This window comes from Tupaia chinensis, unplaced genomic scaffold (assembly GCF_000334495.1).
Source record: "Tupaia chinensis unplaced genomic scaffold, TupChi_1.0 Scaffold000232_1, whole genome shotgun sequence".
In the NCBI taxonomy this organism is placed as follows: domain Eukaryota; kingdom Metazoa; phylum Chordata; class Mammalia; order Scandentia; family Tupaiidae; genus Tupaia; species Tupaia belangeri.
The window spans coordinates 1,022,816-1,042,337 of record NW_006159708.1 but is presented as its reverse complement, the minus strand read 5'-3'; the positions used below and the strand labels follow the sequence as shown (position 1 = coordinate 1,042,337).

Here is a 19,522-nt window from a genome sequence, read left to right as displayed (position 1 = left end):
GCATGTTGCTTAACAACTTTTCACGAGCCGACCCTGACTTTTGGGAAATGAAAATGGCAGAATAACCAACCTGGAGACCCAGCAATATAGAAAGGGAACTGTTTCTCTTTTGAAGGACGCCATCGTAATGTCATTGCAAAGTCCAGATTGCCTGACATGCTGGTAACCAATTTTTTGTGGTCAGGTCCCAACAGGTCTCTGGTTTAAGGGAATTAAGTCTACGCTGAAAGCAGAAAGGGAGAGGACATAAAAACAAATGCTAACTTTTCCACCCCACAAGGCATCTGTGCCAAGGTGGCTTTGTGTGTCAATATTGGGGAATCCCTCCTCTTGGGACCCAAGAAGTCTCTCAAAACTAGAAGGGAGAGACCAGCAGTTAGCGTAATGGTTATGTTGCTGAACTCCCATGTAGTCAACCGCGGTTCAAGTCTTGGACCCCATGGCTTAAACTCACGCTGGGCGTGTGTGTGTGTGCGTGCCCAAGATCCCGAGAGGAGAATGGAGGAGAAGGGATTGTGGCGTGGCCATCCCCCCCTGAGGGGCGATTTCTCACTTTTGTCTCTCTGTCTCTCTCTGTCTGGTGAGCACATGCGCCCTACAGCAAAAACCTCTTCAAAAAAAGAAAAAAAAAAACTAGAAAGGAAAGATGTTTTCTATATCAATCCAGCTTCAGAGACTTTCTATTAGTGACAAATGCCTCTTCTCTGATAGACTTCTTTGTGGTTCGTTCTTCACTTTGGCTTTATCTCCTTTAGCATCCCCTTCAGCCTTTCTCTTGGGCATGGTGGCGACCATGGTGGGATGCAGGTGCTGAATGCGGGGATGCAGTGGCATGCAGGCTTTGGTAGGTCCAGGGGTCGCTCTTGCCTCTTCCTCACACTGCTCCTGGAACCTGAATCTTTTACCCAGGGCAAAGCATACCTTCTTGTGCTCTGGAGGGTAACACTAAAAAAAAAAAAAATTCCTTGAAAAGATACTCTGGAACAAGGACAGTCAGTGCTTCTGATGTTAGACGTGCTGAAATGTCAGCCAGCCATAAACAATTGTCTCCCCAAAGTCAGTCAGTAAGAAAGTCTGGAGTGCTCACAGAAGTGTGGACAAAGTTGAAGACTGAGAGAGAGAGTAGACTTTGTGAAAGTCTTCAGATCCCATCTTATATGTAACACGTTTTTTCTTGCATTAGTGAGTATTTGCCATATAACAAACCATCCCAACAACTTAGTGGCTAAAAACAACCACCACTTTTTTAGCTCATAATCCTGTAAGTTGGCTGGGTGGTCCTTCTGGTCCTGGTGAGCTCTGCTGATGTCAGTCTAACTCACACATGCATCTGCTGGTGATTCTCTTGGTTATCAGACGAATCCAGGAAAACAGAGGGAACTAGCGAAGTGTCTATTGTTACCCAGAAGACAAGCCCAGGTAAACACATAGTTCTCAGAGCAGCAAGAAAGCAAGCCCCATGTGTGGGCACTTTCTAAGTTACCTCTGCATCACATTTTCCAAAGCCCTATAGCAAAAGCAGGTTATACAACCAATCTGAATTCAAGGGTAGAGAAATAAAAATAGATTGGGGATTCTGTGGTTTAGGTAATAATTTGTCCTCCAAAGGTTCATATTCTCGACTTTGGTCCCTAGTGTAATGGCACTGGGAGATGGTAAGACCTTTAAGAGGTGAGGCCTAGTAGGTAGCATTTGGGTCACAGAGGCATCACCCTTCATTATTGTCTCTTGAGACAGAGTAGGTTCTAGCTCTTATGAGAAGGGGTTAATTCCTGTGAGAGTGGGTTGTTACAGAAGAGAGATGGCTGCTCCTAATTCACACTCTCTCTGACATGCCCACCATCCTCTCTACTTCTTTGGCTATATTGTAATATAGTACCAGAAGCCAGCCTGATGCCAGCCCCACACTTTTGGACTTTATAGCTACTAGAAGCATAAGCCAAAAAACCTCTATTCTTTTTACATCAGTCAGTGTCAGGTATTTATTTTAGCAACACAATAGTCAACCAAGACAGAGAGGAAGAACTCAAGGCTATGTTTTTGTGCTCTTCCATACTCTGGATCTATGGTGGTTCTTTCATCTCTTTTAGGTCTCAGTTCCTCAGAGAGGCTGCTCTTGCTCTCTCTACCCTCTGCTCATTTCTTTTACCTTATGAACCAGTTTCATTTTTTTTCTAAAATCCTTACCAGATTCTAAAATTATTTGCTTTTTCATTTATTAAGGTATTTATTTCTGCTTATTTTTTAGTTTTGCTAGAGGGAGACTAAACAAAGAAAGCTCTTAAAGACAATAACTTGGGACCAGCAGTTAGCATAATGGCTATGTCACTGGACTCCCATGTAGTCGACCACAGTTTGAGTCCTGGACCCGGTGGGGGCACGTGTGTGTGCGTGCCCAAGATTCCGAGAGGAGAATGGAGGAGAAGGGATTCCGGCGTGGCCATCTCTCCTGGGGGGTGATTTCTTGCTTTCTGTCTCTCTCTGTCTCTCCGGTGAGTGCACGCGCCCTATAGCAAAAACCTCTCGGTGGGGGGGGGAGACAATAGCTTATCTTTAGCAACCAGAGAAGGGCCTAGACATAGTAAATGTCAATAACTGAATAATTGCCTGTGCTTGCTCTATCTAGTGCAGTCTTCCTGGCCCAGCATCTTGACTCTTAAGGTGGCCAAAGGGAGCCTTACTTTAGAAATAAATCTTTCCTAATCTAAGAATCATGAGGTCTGTTTCCCTGTTCACACTATCCTTCCAGAAGAGGCTAAAGAGAGTCTCTGGCCACTCGCAAAGCTTCCATTCCCTGTAGCTCTGGACCTGTGGAGGGACAAACCTTTGGAGGAACAATCAGGGAACTTCTGCTATTTAATTCTGTCAAGTGAACTGAAGTGTATCCAGAGGGGCCCTCTCACCTCCAAGTGGTCCTCTAGTTTCTTAGGTCTGTTAGTAAACTTTTAATACCCTTGGTCTCTTTGGTTTGTGGTCCCACAGGAAGGTACACAGATTGACTCATTTGTTCAGACATCCTTGACAATACCTGGCTGAGTTTGCTCCCCTGCTTTACTGAGTCCACAGCTCAGTAAGGAGACAGAGCAAGGCCCTTGCGTTCTAGAGGAGTCTGCGTGGGTACTTTTCCTTAAGTAGCCCTGACACCTACTAGCTACTGTGGTTAAATATCTTTGGAGGAAAAAAGGTGTTCTATGTATTTCAGAAGGCTAGAGGTTGTATTAATGGGGTTTACAACCGTGACTAGTACCTATAACTAGAATCATGCCATCCCAGCGAGTTAGAACTAGAAACACCTAGAGACAATAGAGTTCTGTATCTTCCCATACTGATGAAGAGATGAAGAGTTATAGTGACACAGCCCAGAAAAACTAAGACAAGAATTAGGTTTCTTTGAGCTACTTCTACGGTTCTCAGTCATTATCCAGTAGAGGTCGCATTATATATGTTTGTTTTCCATTGTTGTCACTGTGTTAATGACACAGCTTTTCTAAGACAGTTTTGTTTCTATTCTTTATCTTCTGGAAAGCTGTGAGATACACACACACACACACAAATATATTTTATATATTCTAGGCCATTATAAGTATTTGCTTCCTGTCCAGGGTGCCAGCTACAGAAGTCAGCATAGTTTTGCCTTGGAATTACGTTTTTACTTTTTTGGCGAGTTCATTGGCCCTGTTCCTTGGATGCAGGGCTAGCTCAGGTGACTGAGAACAATTTCAGTGACCACAGGAATGCTGGTCCTGAGAGGCATATGGTGGAGCTCTAGGCTCTACCATCCTCACAGCTTGAATGCCAGAGGCCAGTCCTTGTCCATGCTTGTGAAGATCACATTAAGCAGCACTGTGTTTTCTTTGTGTGCCAGAGATTTCACTAGGTGATGCTCACAGAGCATGTCAAACTCTTCACTTACAGTTTAAGCCTGTAAAGAATTCTTACTGGTCAAATTGCCTTAATCTCTTATGATAACAATTTATTCATATTTCAGAGAGACTGGAATCAAAGAAATCTAGTGACCTAGGAAACTTGTTTCTTTAGATAGGTCATCTAAGTGATAACTGTACTATTGCCTGGGATTTACCTAGTGCTCTTCCTTCTAGGAGTCTGTGTGCTTTTAAAAGAATCCATTCATCTTGAGTACTCTTGAGAAGGATTACTGTCAACAGAATGTTTTCCTGTAAGAGGAAGAAAAGCAAAGAGATATTATCTGAAATCACAGGAGATCAGCTATAGACTAGAATCCAGAATGCTACAGAGCAGGACAGTCAGCACACACTTGATCAGGTGATGTTGACTTTTTTATGAGTCCATCTTGGTGGCATTGGCAAATAAAGGTGTGGCCTTAGGTGTTACCAGGCCCTTGCTTAATCAGTCATTTTTTTTTTCCATTGAACTAAGTTGGTGCCTCAAAATCCCCCCCCAACAATGCTCACTTAGTTCAGTTTGGGGTGGGTGGGATCCTCTTTGCTGTTTATGAGCTTGAGAAGGATTACTGTCAACAGAATGTTTTCCTGTAAGAGGAAGAAAAGCAAAGAGATATTATCTGAAATCACAGGAGATCAGCTATAGACTAGAATCCAGAATGCTACAGAGCAGGACAGTCAGCACACACTTGATCAGGTGATGTTGACTTTTTTATGAGTCCATCTTGGTGGCATTGGCAAATAAAGGTGTGGCCTTAGGTGTTACCAGGCCCTTGCTTAATCAGTCATTTTTTTTTTCCCATTGAGCTAGTTTGTAGCCTCAAAATCCTCCCCAACAATGCTCACTTCAGTCAGTGTTGGGGTGGATGGGATCCTCTTTGCTGTTTATGAGCAGGGGTTGGACTAAATGCTAATCCCGTCTTGTCTTTTGCCTGAAGTATCTATATCAAAATCCCAAGGTAGTCATTGAAACATCTTTCTCATCTGAAAATGCTACAATGCTAACTGTTATTTCACTTTACATGGAAAGTTCATGTGGGAAAGAAGATACTATGGGGATAGGTCAGGGGCCCCTAAGGAGCAGGACTTTGTAGTTACTGTGAAAGAGTAAGCTCAGGATTGGGGTGATCTGTCACTTATTCAAGTCAGCTCAGATACTTTATATTGCCATTGTTAAATATGCTTTTGGTGGTATGAGAAGGTCATGTCCCTTGTGTCTGCTTTCAGGGTTAGGCTGAAGCTGTATAAAATCAGCAAGAGTTGTGGGGGTGGGGTGAAGATGAGATAGTGGTGCAGTAATAAAATGTCACTCTGTGTAGAGTGGCCCACATGGGAAGGTTCAGGGTTTGCATCTGGAGACCTTCCTGAGTATGTTGGTCATGCATGCCCATGATCTAGAGCTAGCTGGGTCTGGGGTGGATCTTGGAGTCGAGACCCTGTGGGTCTCTCTCTCTCTCTTGCTCATGGAGAAAGTAAATAATTAAACTTAATAAAATAAAATAAAGTTTCCCATTTTTTGGATAGTTAGTCTGGAATTCTCCAAGGTCAAGGCTGAGTAGAAAGTCTAGGAAGACTAGCTACCACTTTGCACTTCAGGAAGGGAAGAAGTGCATTTTTTATTTCAGGAAGAGGAAAACAACCAAGATTTGTTCAACTCAAGGATATAATTAGCTGACAAGTTTTTTTGAAGGAGACAAATTCCCCTTCAACAGATTTTTGTATCTCTGAATTTGGAAGACTACTGAAGAAAGTCAAGATCATTTGAAAAGGACTAATTATAACAGTTTCACCTTTGAGTTGATGCTAAGTGGGTGGCAGAGGTGGAAACACCCTTGTGATTTCAGTAATTTCAGGTCTATTAAGATGGAGAAGAGGGAGTGGACCTATTTTTAGTCCTTAGCATGTTGACAGCCATGATTTTTAAAATAAATGCTAGTCACAAAGTCCACTGATAGGATGTGTAAGACAAGACTTTTTGAGTTATCTAAATAGCCTTTGGCTTTCCATAGGGTGGCCCTATATAAAGCTGTAAAGGCAATTAAGCTTCCCATTCTGGTTTTAATGCACTGACCCCTGCACTGTTCTGAGAATATCATTCAATCGCAGGCTGTTTGAGTTCTCACCCTGTCCACTGGGCTCCAGAGAAGGGGTGTTCCAGGAGCCAGTCTTCACATCAAACATCTGTGGTCTCACAGAGACCCACCCAGACCCACTATTAATACTACGTGATGATGCCCAAGTTCCATTGCTGTGGGTTCTGTGCCACTGATGGACTGCTGCCTTCCCACCTCCCGGGCAGCATGGCTACCTACTGTCTGGGGCTTGTGCAAATTCATCAGCAGGTAGTTCCTGCCCTGTAGAAGAGGAGGTCATTTTAGAGACTTCTCCAAATGTTAACTGCTGCCTTTTTCCTTCACCAGTTCGGGGCTGCTTCTTCCCATTCAGACATGACTCACACCTCCAAGGCACAAGGGGCCCTAATAGGCTCTGCCTGTCTACACTTACGTAATAGAGAAGGTTGGCACCGATCCTTCTGCTCAGTAATTTTTTAGTAAATGACTGGATATGGTTCTACTTAAATTAGGTGTTCTTTGAGCACTTTCTGCTGTTAGTCTCCATGACCACTGTTTTATCTTGTTTTCTTATATCTCCAGATCTTCTCTCCTGAAAATAAATCTCCCCCTTTTTTTTTAAGTCTGTGAGATCTCCAAACAGTACTGGAGTAGGAATGAATGAAAACATCAGTGAGTTGAATTCCTTGGAACCTCCTTTCTTTCATGTTTTCCTGGACGCCTCTAAATAGGGATTAAAAAATTTTTTTTACAGGATGCTTCAATAAAACTTGAAAATAGCTACACCGTGTAAAGCATTCCAATGCTGTTTGTCACCATGTATGGTAGAAGGCAAAGCTTTTGGCTATAAGTCAGGAGGAAGCTTAGCTTTCTCAAGACCTGACTCACCGATTATAGCTTTGTGACATTAAGAAAGTTGCTTAACATTTCTGTGTTTTAGAGTACTCACTAGATGTCAACACTTTCTTAAATACATTCTTTCCTCCCCTTAGCATCCTGTGGTAGGCTAAATAATACCCCCTCTCCCTCAGCAAAGACATTCTAAACTCTGGAATCTGCAAATGTTACCTTATATGGCAAAAGACTGAATATTATCTTCCATGGATAAAGATGTGATTAAATTAAGGATTCCGGTATGGAAAGATTCTGATGTAATGCCTGGAAGTCCATAGTTGCTAATGAAGATGCACAGTATTCTAGTGAGTGACAAAAGGATTGACTTGATTAAATTGGAAAGAGTCAAATTCCAATTGGATAAATGACTTGAATGAAAATACTGGACTTTCAGTGAGATTAAATGTCGCTCTAATAAGTAATAAGATTTAAATTTGATTCATTGAATCAACAAGCATGTATTGAACATCTACTTGTTATACACAGGGCACTATAATTGATAGGTAAGGTGAGGTTCTCGACCCTCTTGGATGTTAGAATTTGATTCAACTGGAATTGGGTAGAATCTGGGCATCAGTGTTTTCTGAAAGCTCCTGAAGTGAGTCTTATGTGCATTTGAGATTGAACCATTGGATTAAATTATTGATTTAATTTGTAGAATCAAATCTACTCAAATACATGGTGGTTAGATTGTGGATCTGAGCTTGGTATAAGTGTTTATTTATTTTTTTGCATTAGAAAAAAATTATTATTATTATTCACACATTCAATTGCTATACATCATTTAGATTGTAAAGAGGCTTTACCCAGCATGATATACACCGCAGTCCAGCCCAGTTGAGAATTCTATACACATCCTCATCAGCAGATAATAAGCCATACCTGTGTCCCATAAATGTCTCACCTGTCAATCATCTTGAGGCAAATCTACCATAGTGGTACCGTGTAATCTATTCATACCAATGAGCAAGGGTAAAGTCATGGAAATCGTGTGCATAAAATACTTGGAGTGTAGGCAAGGAGATGGCTGCTAAGGTAACAGGGATAATTGGAAAAAATGCTATCAAGGTTTAGAATGGCCAGGACAGTGCTTCTCAAACTAATGTACATTTGAGTCAACTAATCTTTTAAGTTTTTGCCATAGGATGCATATATTCACCAGAGAGAGGGAAAGTGAGAAATCACCCCCCCCCCCACCTCTCTCAGGGGAATGGCCACATAGCATTCTCTTCTCCATTCTCCTCTCAGGATTTTGGGCACACATGCCCATGCAACTAGGATAAATTTCAAGGTGACTTGAACTGTGATCAGCCATGTGGGAATCTAGCATCTTAACCACCATGCTACCTACTGACCCTGAATCACCTAATTTAATGAAAATGTAGTTTCTTATGCATAGGACAGTTTCTGAATTCTTTAATTTTTAAAAATCTCCCAGATGATGCTGAGCTGGTCTGTAGACTATACCTGGCTTTAGGAGCAGTAACTGTTGTGCTGTGAAGTTTCCACCTTGCACTTAACAGGGATTTATTTTTTTCTTTTTCATTTTTTTAAATAGTGTAGGTCAAATAGAAGTTTTAACTTGCCTTATGGACATTTGCCTTAAATCTAATTTTGCTAAATGAAGCAGCCCACATACACTTACTTTGACATTGGAGAATTAGCTCAAGGGCTGGAACCCTTGCTTAGCCCAGTTCTCCCCTTTGAGGCCCGTGGTGAGTGGAAAGAGCCTGGGCTGGGGGTTATAGAACTGTGCTCTACTCTAATCTCTGCTGACTCTTCCTGGACATGAAGCTTCAAGCACGTTGGTCAAATGTTCTGAGTTGTAGTCATCCATATGTACGTGGAGACCATAATCCTTTCCACATGGAAGGTGGGGTTGTTGAGTGAATTAAGTAGCATTCTATCCATCCGAAGCAGCTATCCCAGCACCCGATATGGAATAGGTCCTTGTTCCGTATTAGTTATCCTCATGCTGTGTGCCTACCGCTGGGCTAGGCACTTCCAGTGGAGATGAATGAAATTCAGACCCCTCTTGAGATGTGGAAGGAAAACAGACAAGAAAACTGTAAGCAAAGGAGGCCTGAAGGCTCCAACCTTCAACCCCAAGGTGTCTCAGTGCTATGAGACAAGGGGACACTCTGCTCTCTTATGCATGTGTCCTCATTGTCTGACAGCAGGCTTTCTCTTGTTTTTAAGAGTAAGAGAAAACTGAACAAGTAGTCCTTCCCCTAAAAAGGCTTGATTTTGACTCTCACTTTTTTCTCCCTATGAGTTGAGCTGAAAGACCAGATAGGTTCAGCTTGGCTTTATACGGAAATGTCATTTAAAATTAGAAGAGGGTTTAAAAGGCCTTTGGAGCTGTTGGGCTTTAAGTAATAAGAAAAAAACTGTAGATCAATTCAATCATTCTCCCTGGAAAAAGAAAGAAGATAAGGAAGCAATTTCATAGGAATTAGGGAGTAACATTCTAGGTCTTTGGAAAGTTACATGAAGGGAAACAGTTCTGGTTATTGTATTTCCTTATACTTAGTGCAGATTGGCACTCAGCTGTGAAAACCGAACCCTGACTCTGTGGCCAAGTCTATAGAAGAAGTGCTTTAGATATCCGTTTTGTCATTGGAAGGAGTTAGCAAATTCACACCTTGTCAGATAACATGAAAATAGCTGGTACAGAAATTGTCACTTTAAAACAATTAAGGATGATGTTAGAACTTCAGGATACTGAAAAACTGGAGAACTCAATATAGAATATTTACCACTGAAACCATCGCATCTTGCTTTAGAGTGCTTGATGCTCACGTAAAGGATGCGACAGGAACAGACCCTTGCCTCTGCAGCATCAGTTGTCCCGAATGAAGTTCCACATGGTGTGCATTGAAACACAGACTACAGGTCGGGCCCGATTTCCCAGAATGCATTAAGGCTGCTACCTGGGGACAATATGACCCCTATTGGTACAATTTGAATGTCTTCTGGAGGGAGAAAGAGAAGAACTGTTTCTGCTTCTTCCTCTCCAATTCCTTCTCTCTTGAATTCGTCTTCCACACTTCTGCCAGACATAGCCTCTTAGACACCAAATCTTGTTACATGCATCTTATTGTAAGGTACCCAGAGGCTTCCTCCCTGTGTCTGTTGGATGCATTTCAAACTTCCAAAGGCCTCAGGTCTCCCTGTGCTTCCTATCCCAACTTCTTGGAGCATTTCCTGTTCCTGGAAGAGCCCCCATGCTCACAACTCCACAGCAAACTGTCTCCTCTGCCTGACGTCCAGTACCTTCTCACCCACATCATGCCTGGCAGGGTCTGATGCATTCCAGCACCCTGCTCAGATGCACCTCTGCCATGAAGCCTTCCTCAGCTCTTTTGTCTTTTTTTTTTTTTTTAAGATGCACACACAGCTCTTCAATAGCACTTCGCACATAGTTTGAAAATAATTTAGAGCCCCCCCTGCCATGAAGCCTTCCTCAGCCCTTTTGTCTTTTTTTTTTTTTTTTTTAAGATGCACACACAGCTCTTCAATAGCACTTCGCACATAGTTTGAAAATAATTTAAAAAACTGCATACTTGGCAGCTAGCAGGTCTACGTGTGTGATCACTGAGCTAAAATACCACCAATGGGAGCTGGCATCATCCCACTTTTCTGGATTTACTTTATGGAGGGAAGGTTAGTAGTTGCCCATGGCAAATATGACCTTACCTTTTTTGTCTTATAGAGATGTTTTGATGATATACGTAAGTATTTATGGTAGGCTATTGATAACTATCTTCTAATTTTGCTATTTGGTAGGTAAATTATCAATCAAGGAATCAGTGCTCTTTTCTTCTGAAGACTTGGGAAGGATTCAAAAAATTCACCCACATGTATTATATGACTATTCAAGGACAGCCTTGTGCTTTAGAAAGTCAGAAAGAACTAAGAAAAAAATTCAGGCCTTCTCAAAAAGTTTAATTTTGTTTAGGAGCTATATGAGTTAAGTGCTGAATTGTGGGGTGATGGGCTTAAGGGGACCCTTGCTCAAAATATGGACCTTCGGCATATTGAATATTTTTTTTTTTTTTTGGAGAGATTTTCACTGTAGGGCGCGTGTGCTCGCCAGACAGACAGAGAGAGGCATAGAGACAGAAAGTGAGAAATCACCCCCCAGGGGGGATGGTCATGCCGCAATCCCTTCTCCTCCATTCTCCTCTCGGGATCTTGGGCACGCACACACACGTGCCCGGCGTGAGTTTTTTTAAGCCACCAGGTCCGGGACACGAACCACAGTCGACTACGTGGGAGTCCAGCGACATAGCCATTACGCTAACTGCTGGTTCCCGGCATATTAAATATTTTAAGCTGAAGGAATTTGAGAAACAATGGATGCTGGGAGGACTCTTTGGCCTTCCTTGTAAGGCCCTCATTTGAGAGGTGCTTTTCCTATACCCAAAGGAAGGCACATCCTTATCTCCAAAAATGGGTGGAGGCTGATAGGATTCTGAATGAATAGACCTCACTATGTTTTCCCTAGTTTAGTACTCTTCGCTCACACCTTTTTTTCTATTTTTCCATATGCTTCTTTTCTTTCTTTCTTTCTTTCTTTCTTTCTTTCTTTCTTTCTTTCTTTCTTTCTTTCTTTCTTTCTTTCTTTCTTTCTTTCTTTTTTGGAGAGGTTTTTTGCTATAGGGTGCATGCGCTCACCAGACAAACAGAGACAGAAAGACAGAAAGCAAGAAATCACCCCCCAGGGGGGTGGCCATGCCTCAATCCCTTCTCCTCCATTCTCCTCTCAGGATCTTGGGCATGCACGGGCACGCACGCACACGCACCCGGCGTGAGTTTTAAGCCACCAGGTCCAGGACGCGAACCACAGTCGACTACAGGGGAGTCCAGCGACATGGCCATTACGCTAACTGCTGGTCCCCATATGCTTCTATTCTTCATCAAACCTAAACCTAGTGTAAAAATGTTCAGGTTTAACTTTGTGTTCTGGTCTTCATTTCCTTATAAAGTTTTCATATCATGTAAACTTCATTAAGTCAATTTGTATGCTTTTCTCTTGTTAATCTGCCTTTTGTTACAGGGATTCAGCCAAGAACCTAAAGTGGGTAGGGGGAGGATTTTTTTCCTCATTTCATGGGTAAAAGGAAATACTACTGTACACAGGAGATGTTCAGTAAAGACTGGTTTCCTGGTGTCTATGTGAAACAGGAAAAGCAAAGCTGGTCTGAGAGGATTATTTATTTCCACTTCTGAAGTGGCCTGACTCCTTTTGATGGCAAGAGCTCTGTTTCATACAAGGAGAGCATGATGTTCTACTGATTTTGAAGCACACAGAAAAATTTAAGAGCATTACTCTAGTATCTCTCGGTGTCAGCTATCATGGAGAGGCACTTCTTACTTCTTTGAAGGCATCTGATTGTTACATTTTTATAGAATTACTTCTTGGAAGTGTTCAAAGTACTGAATTATATGTACCAATGATATGATTTTATGAATATATCTTTATTTATTTTTCTTGTGAAAACAGATGGAAGACCAATATTTTGTATAGTGTTACTGTTTTGGACCAGAAACAAATTTCCCTAAAGGACTTCATTAGTATTTGGAGAGTATTCCATAGACCAAGGTCTTGCTAGTTTGCAATGAACAGTTTACAAAATAGGTCTTAGGATGAAATGTGAAAAGAATTAGAATTAAAGAAGCCAAAGAAAGACGAAACTTTCAAGGATTCAGAGGCTGTCATTTATGACAAAGAGAGCACGTCTGATAACTTTGGAATTTAGAGGACTACAGAGAATGACAGTAACTTATTTTTGTGTTCAATATTTACTAAGCTCTTTTTATGTGTTAGGTTCTATACATTAGGCTGCAAGTGCAAAAGAGAAAGGAATGGAAACTATTCTCCCCCATCAAGCTACTTGCAGTGTGGGAGACAGACATAGAAACAAACTGTTGGAGGCTTTGGACAGACACAGGCTAAAGTGAAAAGCCAGTGTGTGAAACTGTTGTCTCACGGTTAGTGGGCTTATAAGGTGCTAGGGACAAAGTGCTTAAACATCTCCAAATAAGAAAACTGCCCCAGAGAGGAGCTTTAGAACCTGCTTCTATGAACAGGTTAAGGGGGAAAAGGAGGAAGCCAGTCAGTGTTCTTGCCCTTAAAGACAGAGCATGGGATACACAAATTCATGGCCTCCTATATTGACTTCATCTTCCTTCCTTACCCCAGGCAGAATCCCAAAGAAAAGGCCATTGCAGATTCAATGAAACTGAGTTCCTACCACCAACTGAATCATTGTATTTAACAAAAATGTGAGGAAGAAGGTGGGAACATGTTGCCCTCAACTCACTGCAATTTGAACAATTTAGGGATGGTTGCTATAGCTGCTACTCTCGAAAGATCTTATAATAAAAGAATGATCAAAAGGACTCATTTTGGAATAAACAGCTCAAAATTGTACCTTGAGACAGTTTGCAATGACTCCAAATAAGTTTCAGAGCTGCCACAAGCCTGGTGCTCTCGGGCCAAGGTATATGTCTTTTCTGCCCACACACCTCACAGCTCCTGCAGTGAGACCTGCACAGGCTGTGTCCTCCTCTGGACACCCTCAGCACTCCTTTTCCCTCAGTTGCCTTACCACAGCTCTCTTTTAATTCAAATTCTACCATTCTATCTAGTCATTTGAGAACTCTCTTGAGGTAATGTAGTGCTACCTGCTAATGAGTGAATACCATATTCAACTCACTTAAGTGGCACTGTCTGGTTCACTGGATTTGAATTCTGGCTTCACCTTAGAGATATCCGGTATCTTTTAAAAAGAATTGGGACCAGCAGTTAGTGTAATAGCTATGCTGTTGGACTCCCATGTAGTTGACCACGGTTCAAGTCCTGGACCCGGTGGCTTAAACTCACACTGGGCGTGTGTGTGTGCGTGCCCAGGATCCCAAGAGGAGAATGGAGGAGAAGGGATTGCAGCATGGCCATCCCCGTTGGGGGATGATTTTTCGCTTTCTGTCTCTCTGTCTTTCTCCATCTTCCTGGTGAGTGCACACACCCTATTGCAAAAACCTTTCCAAAACAAAAAAAGGAAAAAGAAAAGAAAGTATTGATGATTGAGTCCCACTTATGTAAATTGGATTGGCATCTCTGGGGGTGGGTGGGGCAGTTCTGCTACACAGTGAGTGTTGAGAACTATTGGTTTCTACTGCCCCTCCTGCCTTATTTGATTATGAAGCACTGGAGGCGATGGTGGTATGGCAGAGTCTTCTACCTCCTTGACTGTCACTATCAACTTTGTTCCATGTTGGTGAATGCCTGTACTCCTGACCTACCTGGTGACTTCCGAGAAGGCTCTTTATAGCTAGGTGGCCTCTCTGGGGCCCTCTCTTCTCTGTCTTGTGTCTGAGAGAGGGTTGGAGGAGAAGAGAGTGTACTTTCTGCTTCTCCCAGGATGAGAGACACTGCCGGAGCTCTGTCCTGCCATCTTCAGAAGCAGAAAGTGGTCGCAGGTCAGCTAAGGGAGAATTCAGGGGCGGGGAAAAAAAAGGACAGATTTGTGAAGAGATGCCTAGATGCTACCAGATCATGGGCAGGAGGTTTGAGTCTGAAGGTGAGAAATCTGAGTGGGGCCCAAGGAGGAAGACACCCATGCCTTCAGTTGACATGCATGAGAATGAGCAGTGCAGAGTTTTCACTTGCTTAGGGAGTGAGTCCGGGAAAGCTCACTCGGAGGAGCCAGGCTGTCAGCTACTTGGAGAACTCAGCCAACCCTAGAAATATGACCAAGGATGCTGGGCCAGCATTCTTGTCTACTCTAATCTCAGAGTAGACATTTACATTTACTTATATTATGAATAAGATTTGTGCCCTCAAGATAAAAATAACATCTTAATCAGGTGGGACACATAGGCATGAACTCGAAAGACTTGGATTTAGGCTTGACCTTGGTTGACCAGTGGCTTGCCTCTCAGAGGCTCCAGTTCCTCACCTGCATATCAGGTTGTGGTACATGCTCTATTAAAGAGTACACAAGAAGTCACAGCCACCAGTTTTTTTTTTTCACATCCTTTGTGGAAAACTTAGGACATTCTTCCGACTAGAGTGTCCTCACTTCTTGCCCTTCTTCCCACTAGGGCTCTAGTAGCACAAACTGTAGAATGTGGCTGTCTGAAAACTCTTCCACTAGCAGGTTTCTCTTCCTTCAGCTGGCCTTACCCTTTCTCCAATTACCCTCCCTTCTGACTCTGCTTGGATCTCTGGGTAAAAATCTGAAAATAAAACTGGGAAATGTTTATAGTTACTTATATAATCTAATTCTCACTTGATGAGAGAGGAGTATAAATGATGCTTTCTTCTTTGCTTGAATGTTTTAGAGTCTAACCAATTATCGTTGTTGGGCTGTCTGGAACCAGTAATGAGAGGTACCACTGACATAAATTATGGATAAAAGTAGGACTGCAAATTAGAAGCACAAAATGTCCCAATGCATGCATAACAGAAAGAATAAGAACGCATAACCTCCTCGGCCCACAACCAACAGTGTGGAGGCTGTTGTTTCCTGGCACAAAACCAGAAAGTAGCTGAGGCTTTTGGGCTAAACTTAAAATTCAAAATGTGGATAAAGCAAGGTTCCCTCTAATAATTGCTGGCTAGGATTGCTCGCCAGCCTCAAGGAAACAAACATATTGATGTTATAAATCAACCTCTGACAGGGATGCCCATAGAGAAGAGAAAGTCAGTTTTCTCTGGGGTAAGCCATGTGCTTTTCAGCTAAATCCAGTGGCGTGCAATCCCTTGCATATGTGAATCATAAAGGAAGCCTTTGAAAATACACAGATGTCCACACTTTACCCTAGACCCAATTAAACCAATTGGCTTCACTCTAGACAATTAAGTACAAAAGGCCACCTTGATATTTTTCCACATCTCTACGAGTGATTCCAAGGGGCAGCCAGGTTAAGAATCACTGGCTTAACCTGTGGATGGGAACACTAATCTTCCCAGACTTCTGTCAATATCTTCCTCTTTGCCAACTACAGGTTGTATACCAGGGGCTGTAAATCTTGATTATTTTGATTTATCTATTTTTTAGAGAGATTTTTGCTGTAAGGCCTGTGTGCTCCCCAGAGAGACAGAGAGAGGCAGAGAGACAGGAAGCGAGAAATCACCCTCCAGGGGTGTATGGCTACACCACAATTCCTTCCCCTTCATTCTCCTCTCAGGATTTTGGACATGCACACATGCGTGCCCAGGGTGAGTGTTAAGCCACCGGGTCCAGAACTCAAACCATGGTCGATCATGTGGGAGTCCAGTAACCTAACCATGTGGGAGTCTAGCTACGTACCATTCTGCTATCTGCTTGATTATTAAGAGCCCACGAATAACAGCTGCTGCTCGATAGTGAATGTAATGATGGGCCAAGCAAAAGAAGTGACAAGGTTGCTCTTCCATGCTGACTGATTTGCTTGATTTTTACTTTCGATAGTAGTATGGAATGCAAAAGAGCTACGTTTATGTGCCAGATCTTCTTCTGAGAACTTCAGGTAAAATAGATCTTTTAAGATGTACAAATAAGTGGTTTTTGTCCCCCACTTACAGATGAGAAGCCGAAGCTAACAAGAGGTAAGTAGCTTGCTCAAGGGGCAGATATGGAGCACCACTGGGATTTGAAACTAAGATTGTCTGATCCCAGAAGACAAGTCTTAGAACTCACTGACCATGCTTTGACAAAGTTCAGTATCAGGAACATGTAAATTTTGCCACTGGGAAAATTCAAGAGGTATAACGAGCAGGACTCCGCTTCTAACAGCTATGTTGGAAAATGCGATGCAATCATCTGCCCAGAGCATGACCCTCCCTAGTCTATCCCATTTTCCCAGAGTCAAGAGTCAGTAACAAGGCAACCTCGAGGCTCTTTGGGCCTTCACTTCATTGAGGGCCCTTGTCTGTTGGACCTGAGACATTGGCAAAAGAGAAAACTGAAGCAGGAGAAAAGAGTAAGAAGTAAGGTGTGAAAAAAAAAAGTAAGGTGTGACAGAATCTCTCCATTGGCCACTGCAAACTCATCACCTTGAGAGCTAAAGAAATAACACTGCCTCAAGTTCAGTCCCCCATGTTTTTATTACTATTCATGAAATGAAAACTCCACAAATCTTGGAGAACCTTGTAGGGAAGAAAAAAAACTCTTCTACCTACCTTTAGTTCATTGTTTAGGACTCTGCAAATTAGATCAGCGAAAGACAGACTAATAAGAGAAAAACCGAAGTTTGTTAACACACATACAAGAGAGCACTCAGTGATGAGTAAGTCAAAGGCGTGGTGAGAACTTGGGCTTATGTATTATCTAAAAGAATAATAACTTTTTAGAGGTGTGACAAAACAAAGGAAAAAGACTTTTGAGTTTCTATGGGTGACAAATTGTGGGAGGGTAAATATATGAAGGAAGCTAATAAAAGAGCTACTTAGTAAGGTTAGTTTGTGTGGACTCTGGTGCTGTCTCTCAGATGATAAAGTCCTGGAATTGTCTCCAGTGAGTATTGTTGTCCTTCCTGGTGGAAGATGGAGGAACACCTTTTCAGACTTACGTCCTGCTTTTGGGCAAATACAGGGAGAGCAGAGGGCCTCTCTTGTATCTTCTGCTTCTCAATCGCCTTCAACTCAAAATAACTCTTAGGTCAAAGTAGCATATTTTAGGGTTACATATTCTGCTTCCCTGTAACTTCATGCTGAAGCAAATCTCTGCTGAATGCACATCTCTAGACAGTCTGAGTTCTGAGTGGAAGCAAGAGCTCAGCTGAGTACACTAACCTGCTCTGTTACCTGTGGCTTGACGTAGGTGGAGATGAGGAGATCCCTAGTAGTCAGTCATAACTTGGTTGCCATGAGAGTGGTCTTTCAGATCTTAGTGCAATTATGATCATGCCAGAAATACTCATAAAGTTTTTAAAAATATGCATCTCAACTATTTCCGTGTCTTAAGAAGATGCTCTGTAGTTACAGCCTGGAAGCCAAAAGAAGTGCACCTGCATATAAACACCACCAGTTCAGTCATAGAACCTTGGGTGACTTTCTGCCCACACACTATACTATGAGTATTTTAGACTCCAAATTATTATTCCAGACACCTAAGCCACCCAGAGATAGGATGCAGGAAGCCATGAAATTCTGGGTGTTTTGGGTTTTAGCTTCTATATATTTTCTAACAGTAAGGCATTTTGTCTAGACTTGATGTGTATCTAACTGTCTGGAAAATATGGGAACATGTGCTGCTGGAATATTCAGTATATGTTTCTATCTGTTACAACTTCAGCACATATTATTTGACACATATTATTAGGCAAGAGATAAGGCAGACAGCAGGTAATTACTATATCACAGAGGAAAGTTTGCTTATTTTTAACAAAGTTGTATTGAGTTGTGATTTATGGGGGTAATAATAAAGAATCTCATGGGCATGTTGGGCATACTTTTAAAGTGGAAATATCCCAGGCTGGGATGTAATTTATTTGAAAATCAAGTACTCTTGCTTCTGAATTAAAGAAGTAGAGCAGAGCCGATAAAAAACAAGACATAAGGAAAGGAAGAAAGATGGTTGTTAGTTCTTTCCTGACCCTTTCAAAGCCAATATGATACCTGAGTCCCACAGGGAGTGGCAAGAGCAGTGTACTGGGGGGCAGGAGACCTGGCTCCCAGCACTAATGATGTGGTATGGGGAGCTGGCAGATATTTCATTTCTCCTTGTCTCAGTCTGCTCACTGGTGAAGGAGAGTAAAGGCCACCCCATCTCATAATAATGTTGTGAGTATTCAGCAAAAGGTATAAATAATTTGAAAAGAATAAAATGTGATACAAACGTGAGATGATTCATCTCCATCTCAATTATTATTCTCCTCCCTATTTGCTATGCATATATTAATTAGCTACATTATGCTTCAGGCTGGCAAGCAGTATCTCAGGTGTGAGGGATCTGGTTGTAATACCAGGTTGAGAAGTCAAATGGGAGTTGGTCTGGCTGACCAGACCGAAGTCTCCTCTTCCTTCCTCATGGCCCTTTTCATTGAAAAACAAAAACAAAAACAAAAAATCCTTTCAGAAAGAAGCAGTATGTTCTTCATTCTGGGTCATGTAAGTGCTACTACAAAAACAGACTGACTGACTCCATCTAAGAATGTAATCCCTTAGGAGAGACATCTTTCGATGAATTTTACTTTATTATTATTTTTTTAATTTAAATTTATTTATTTACATTCATTCACTGTACATCATTACAGCATACAAAATGAGATTTTCCATCCAGAGTACACTGTATTTTGGCTCAGTCAAGCTCATCAGCATATATGTTATCATCAACAAATAATTTTCCATTTCTTGTTTCCTGTTTTGTTTTGCTTTTTTTCCCCATCCTTGATTCCCCATCTCTTACCCTCTGCCATCTCCCACTCTCCTCCCACACTCTCTCTGGTATCTATGTTTGCTTTCTATACTTTTTTCCCCCCACATTTTATTGAGTCACTAAAGATCTTAATTAATCTAAATATTTTCATAGCAAGCACAACTGATATATACATTTCCATGAACACAAGTCCAACTTTAGGCATAAGCCTCAGTGAGTAGAATGAACATCCTATAAAGTAGCACCTAGCTGGGGCTATATA

The 19,522-nt window shown here is 42.0% G+C and overlaps 1 long non-coding RNA gene across 1 annotated transcript in view; it reads right to left on the bottom strand.

The window, feature by feature from the left end:
• LOC102471811 (uncharacterized) overlaps positions 1-19,522 on the bottom strand; it is a 62,005-nt gene that overhangs the window by 24,151 nt on the left and 18,332 nt on the right. The window contains exon 2 of the long non-coding RNA XR_334528.2: positions 4,082-4,175. This is a non-coding gene — a long non-coding RNA (uncharacterized LOC102471811). The remainder of the gene's footprint in view (positions 1-4,081; positions 4,176-19,522) is intronic.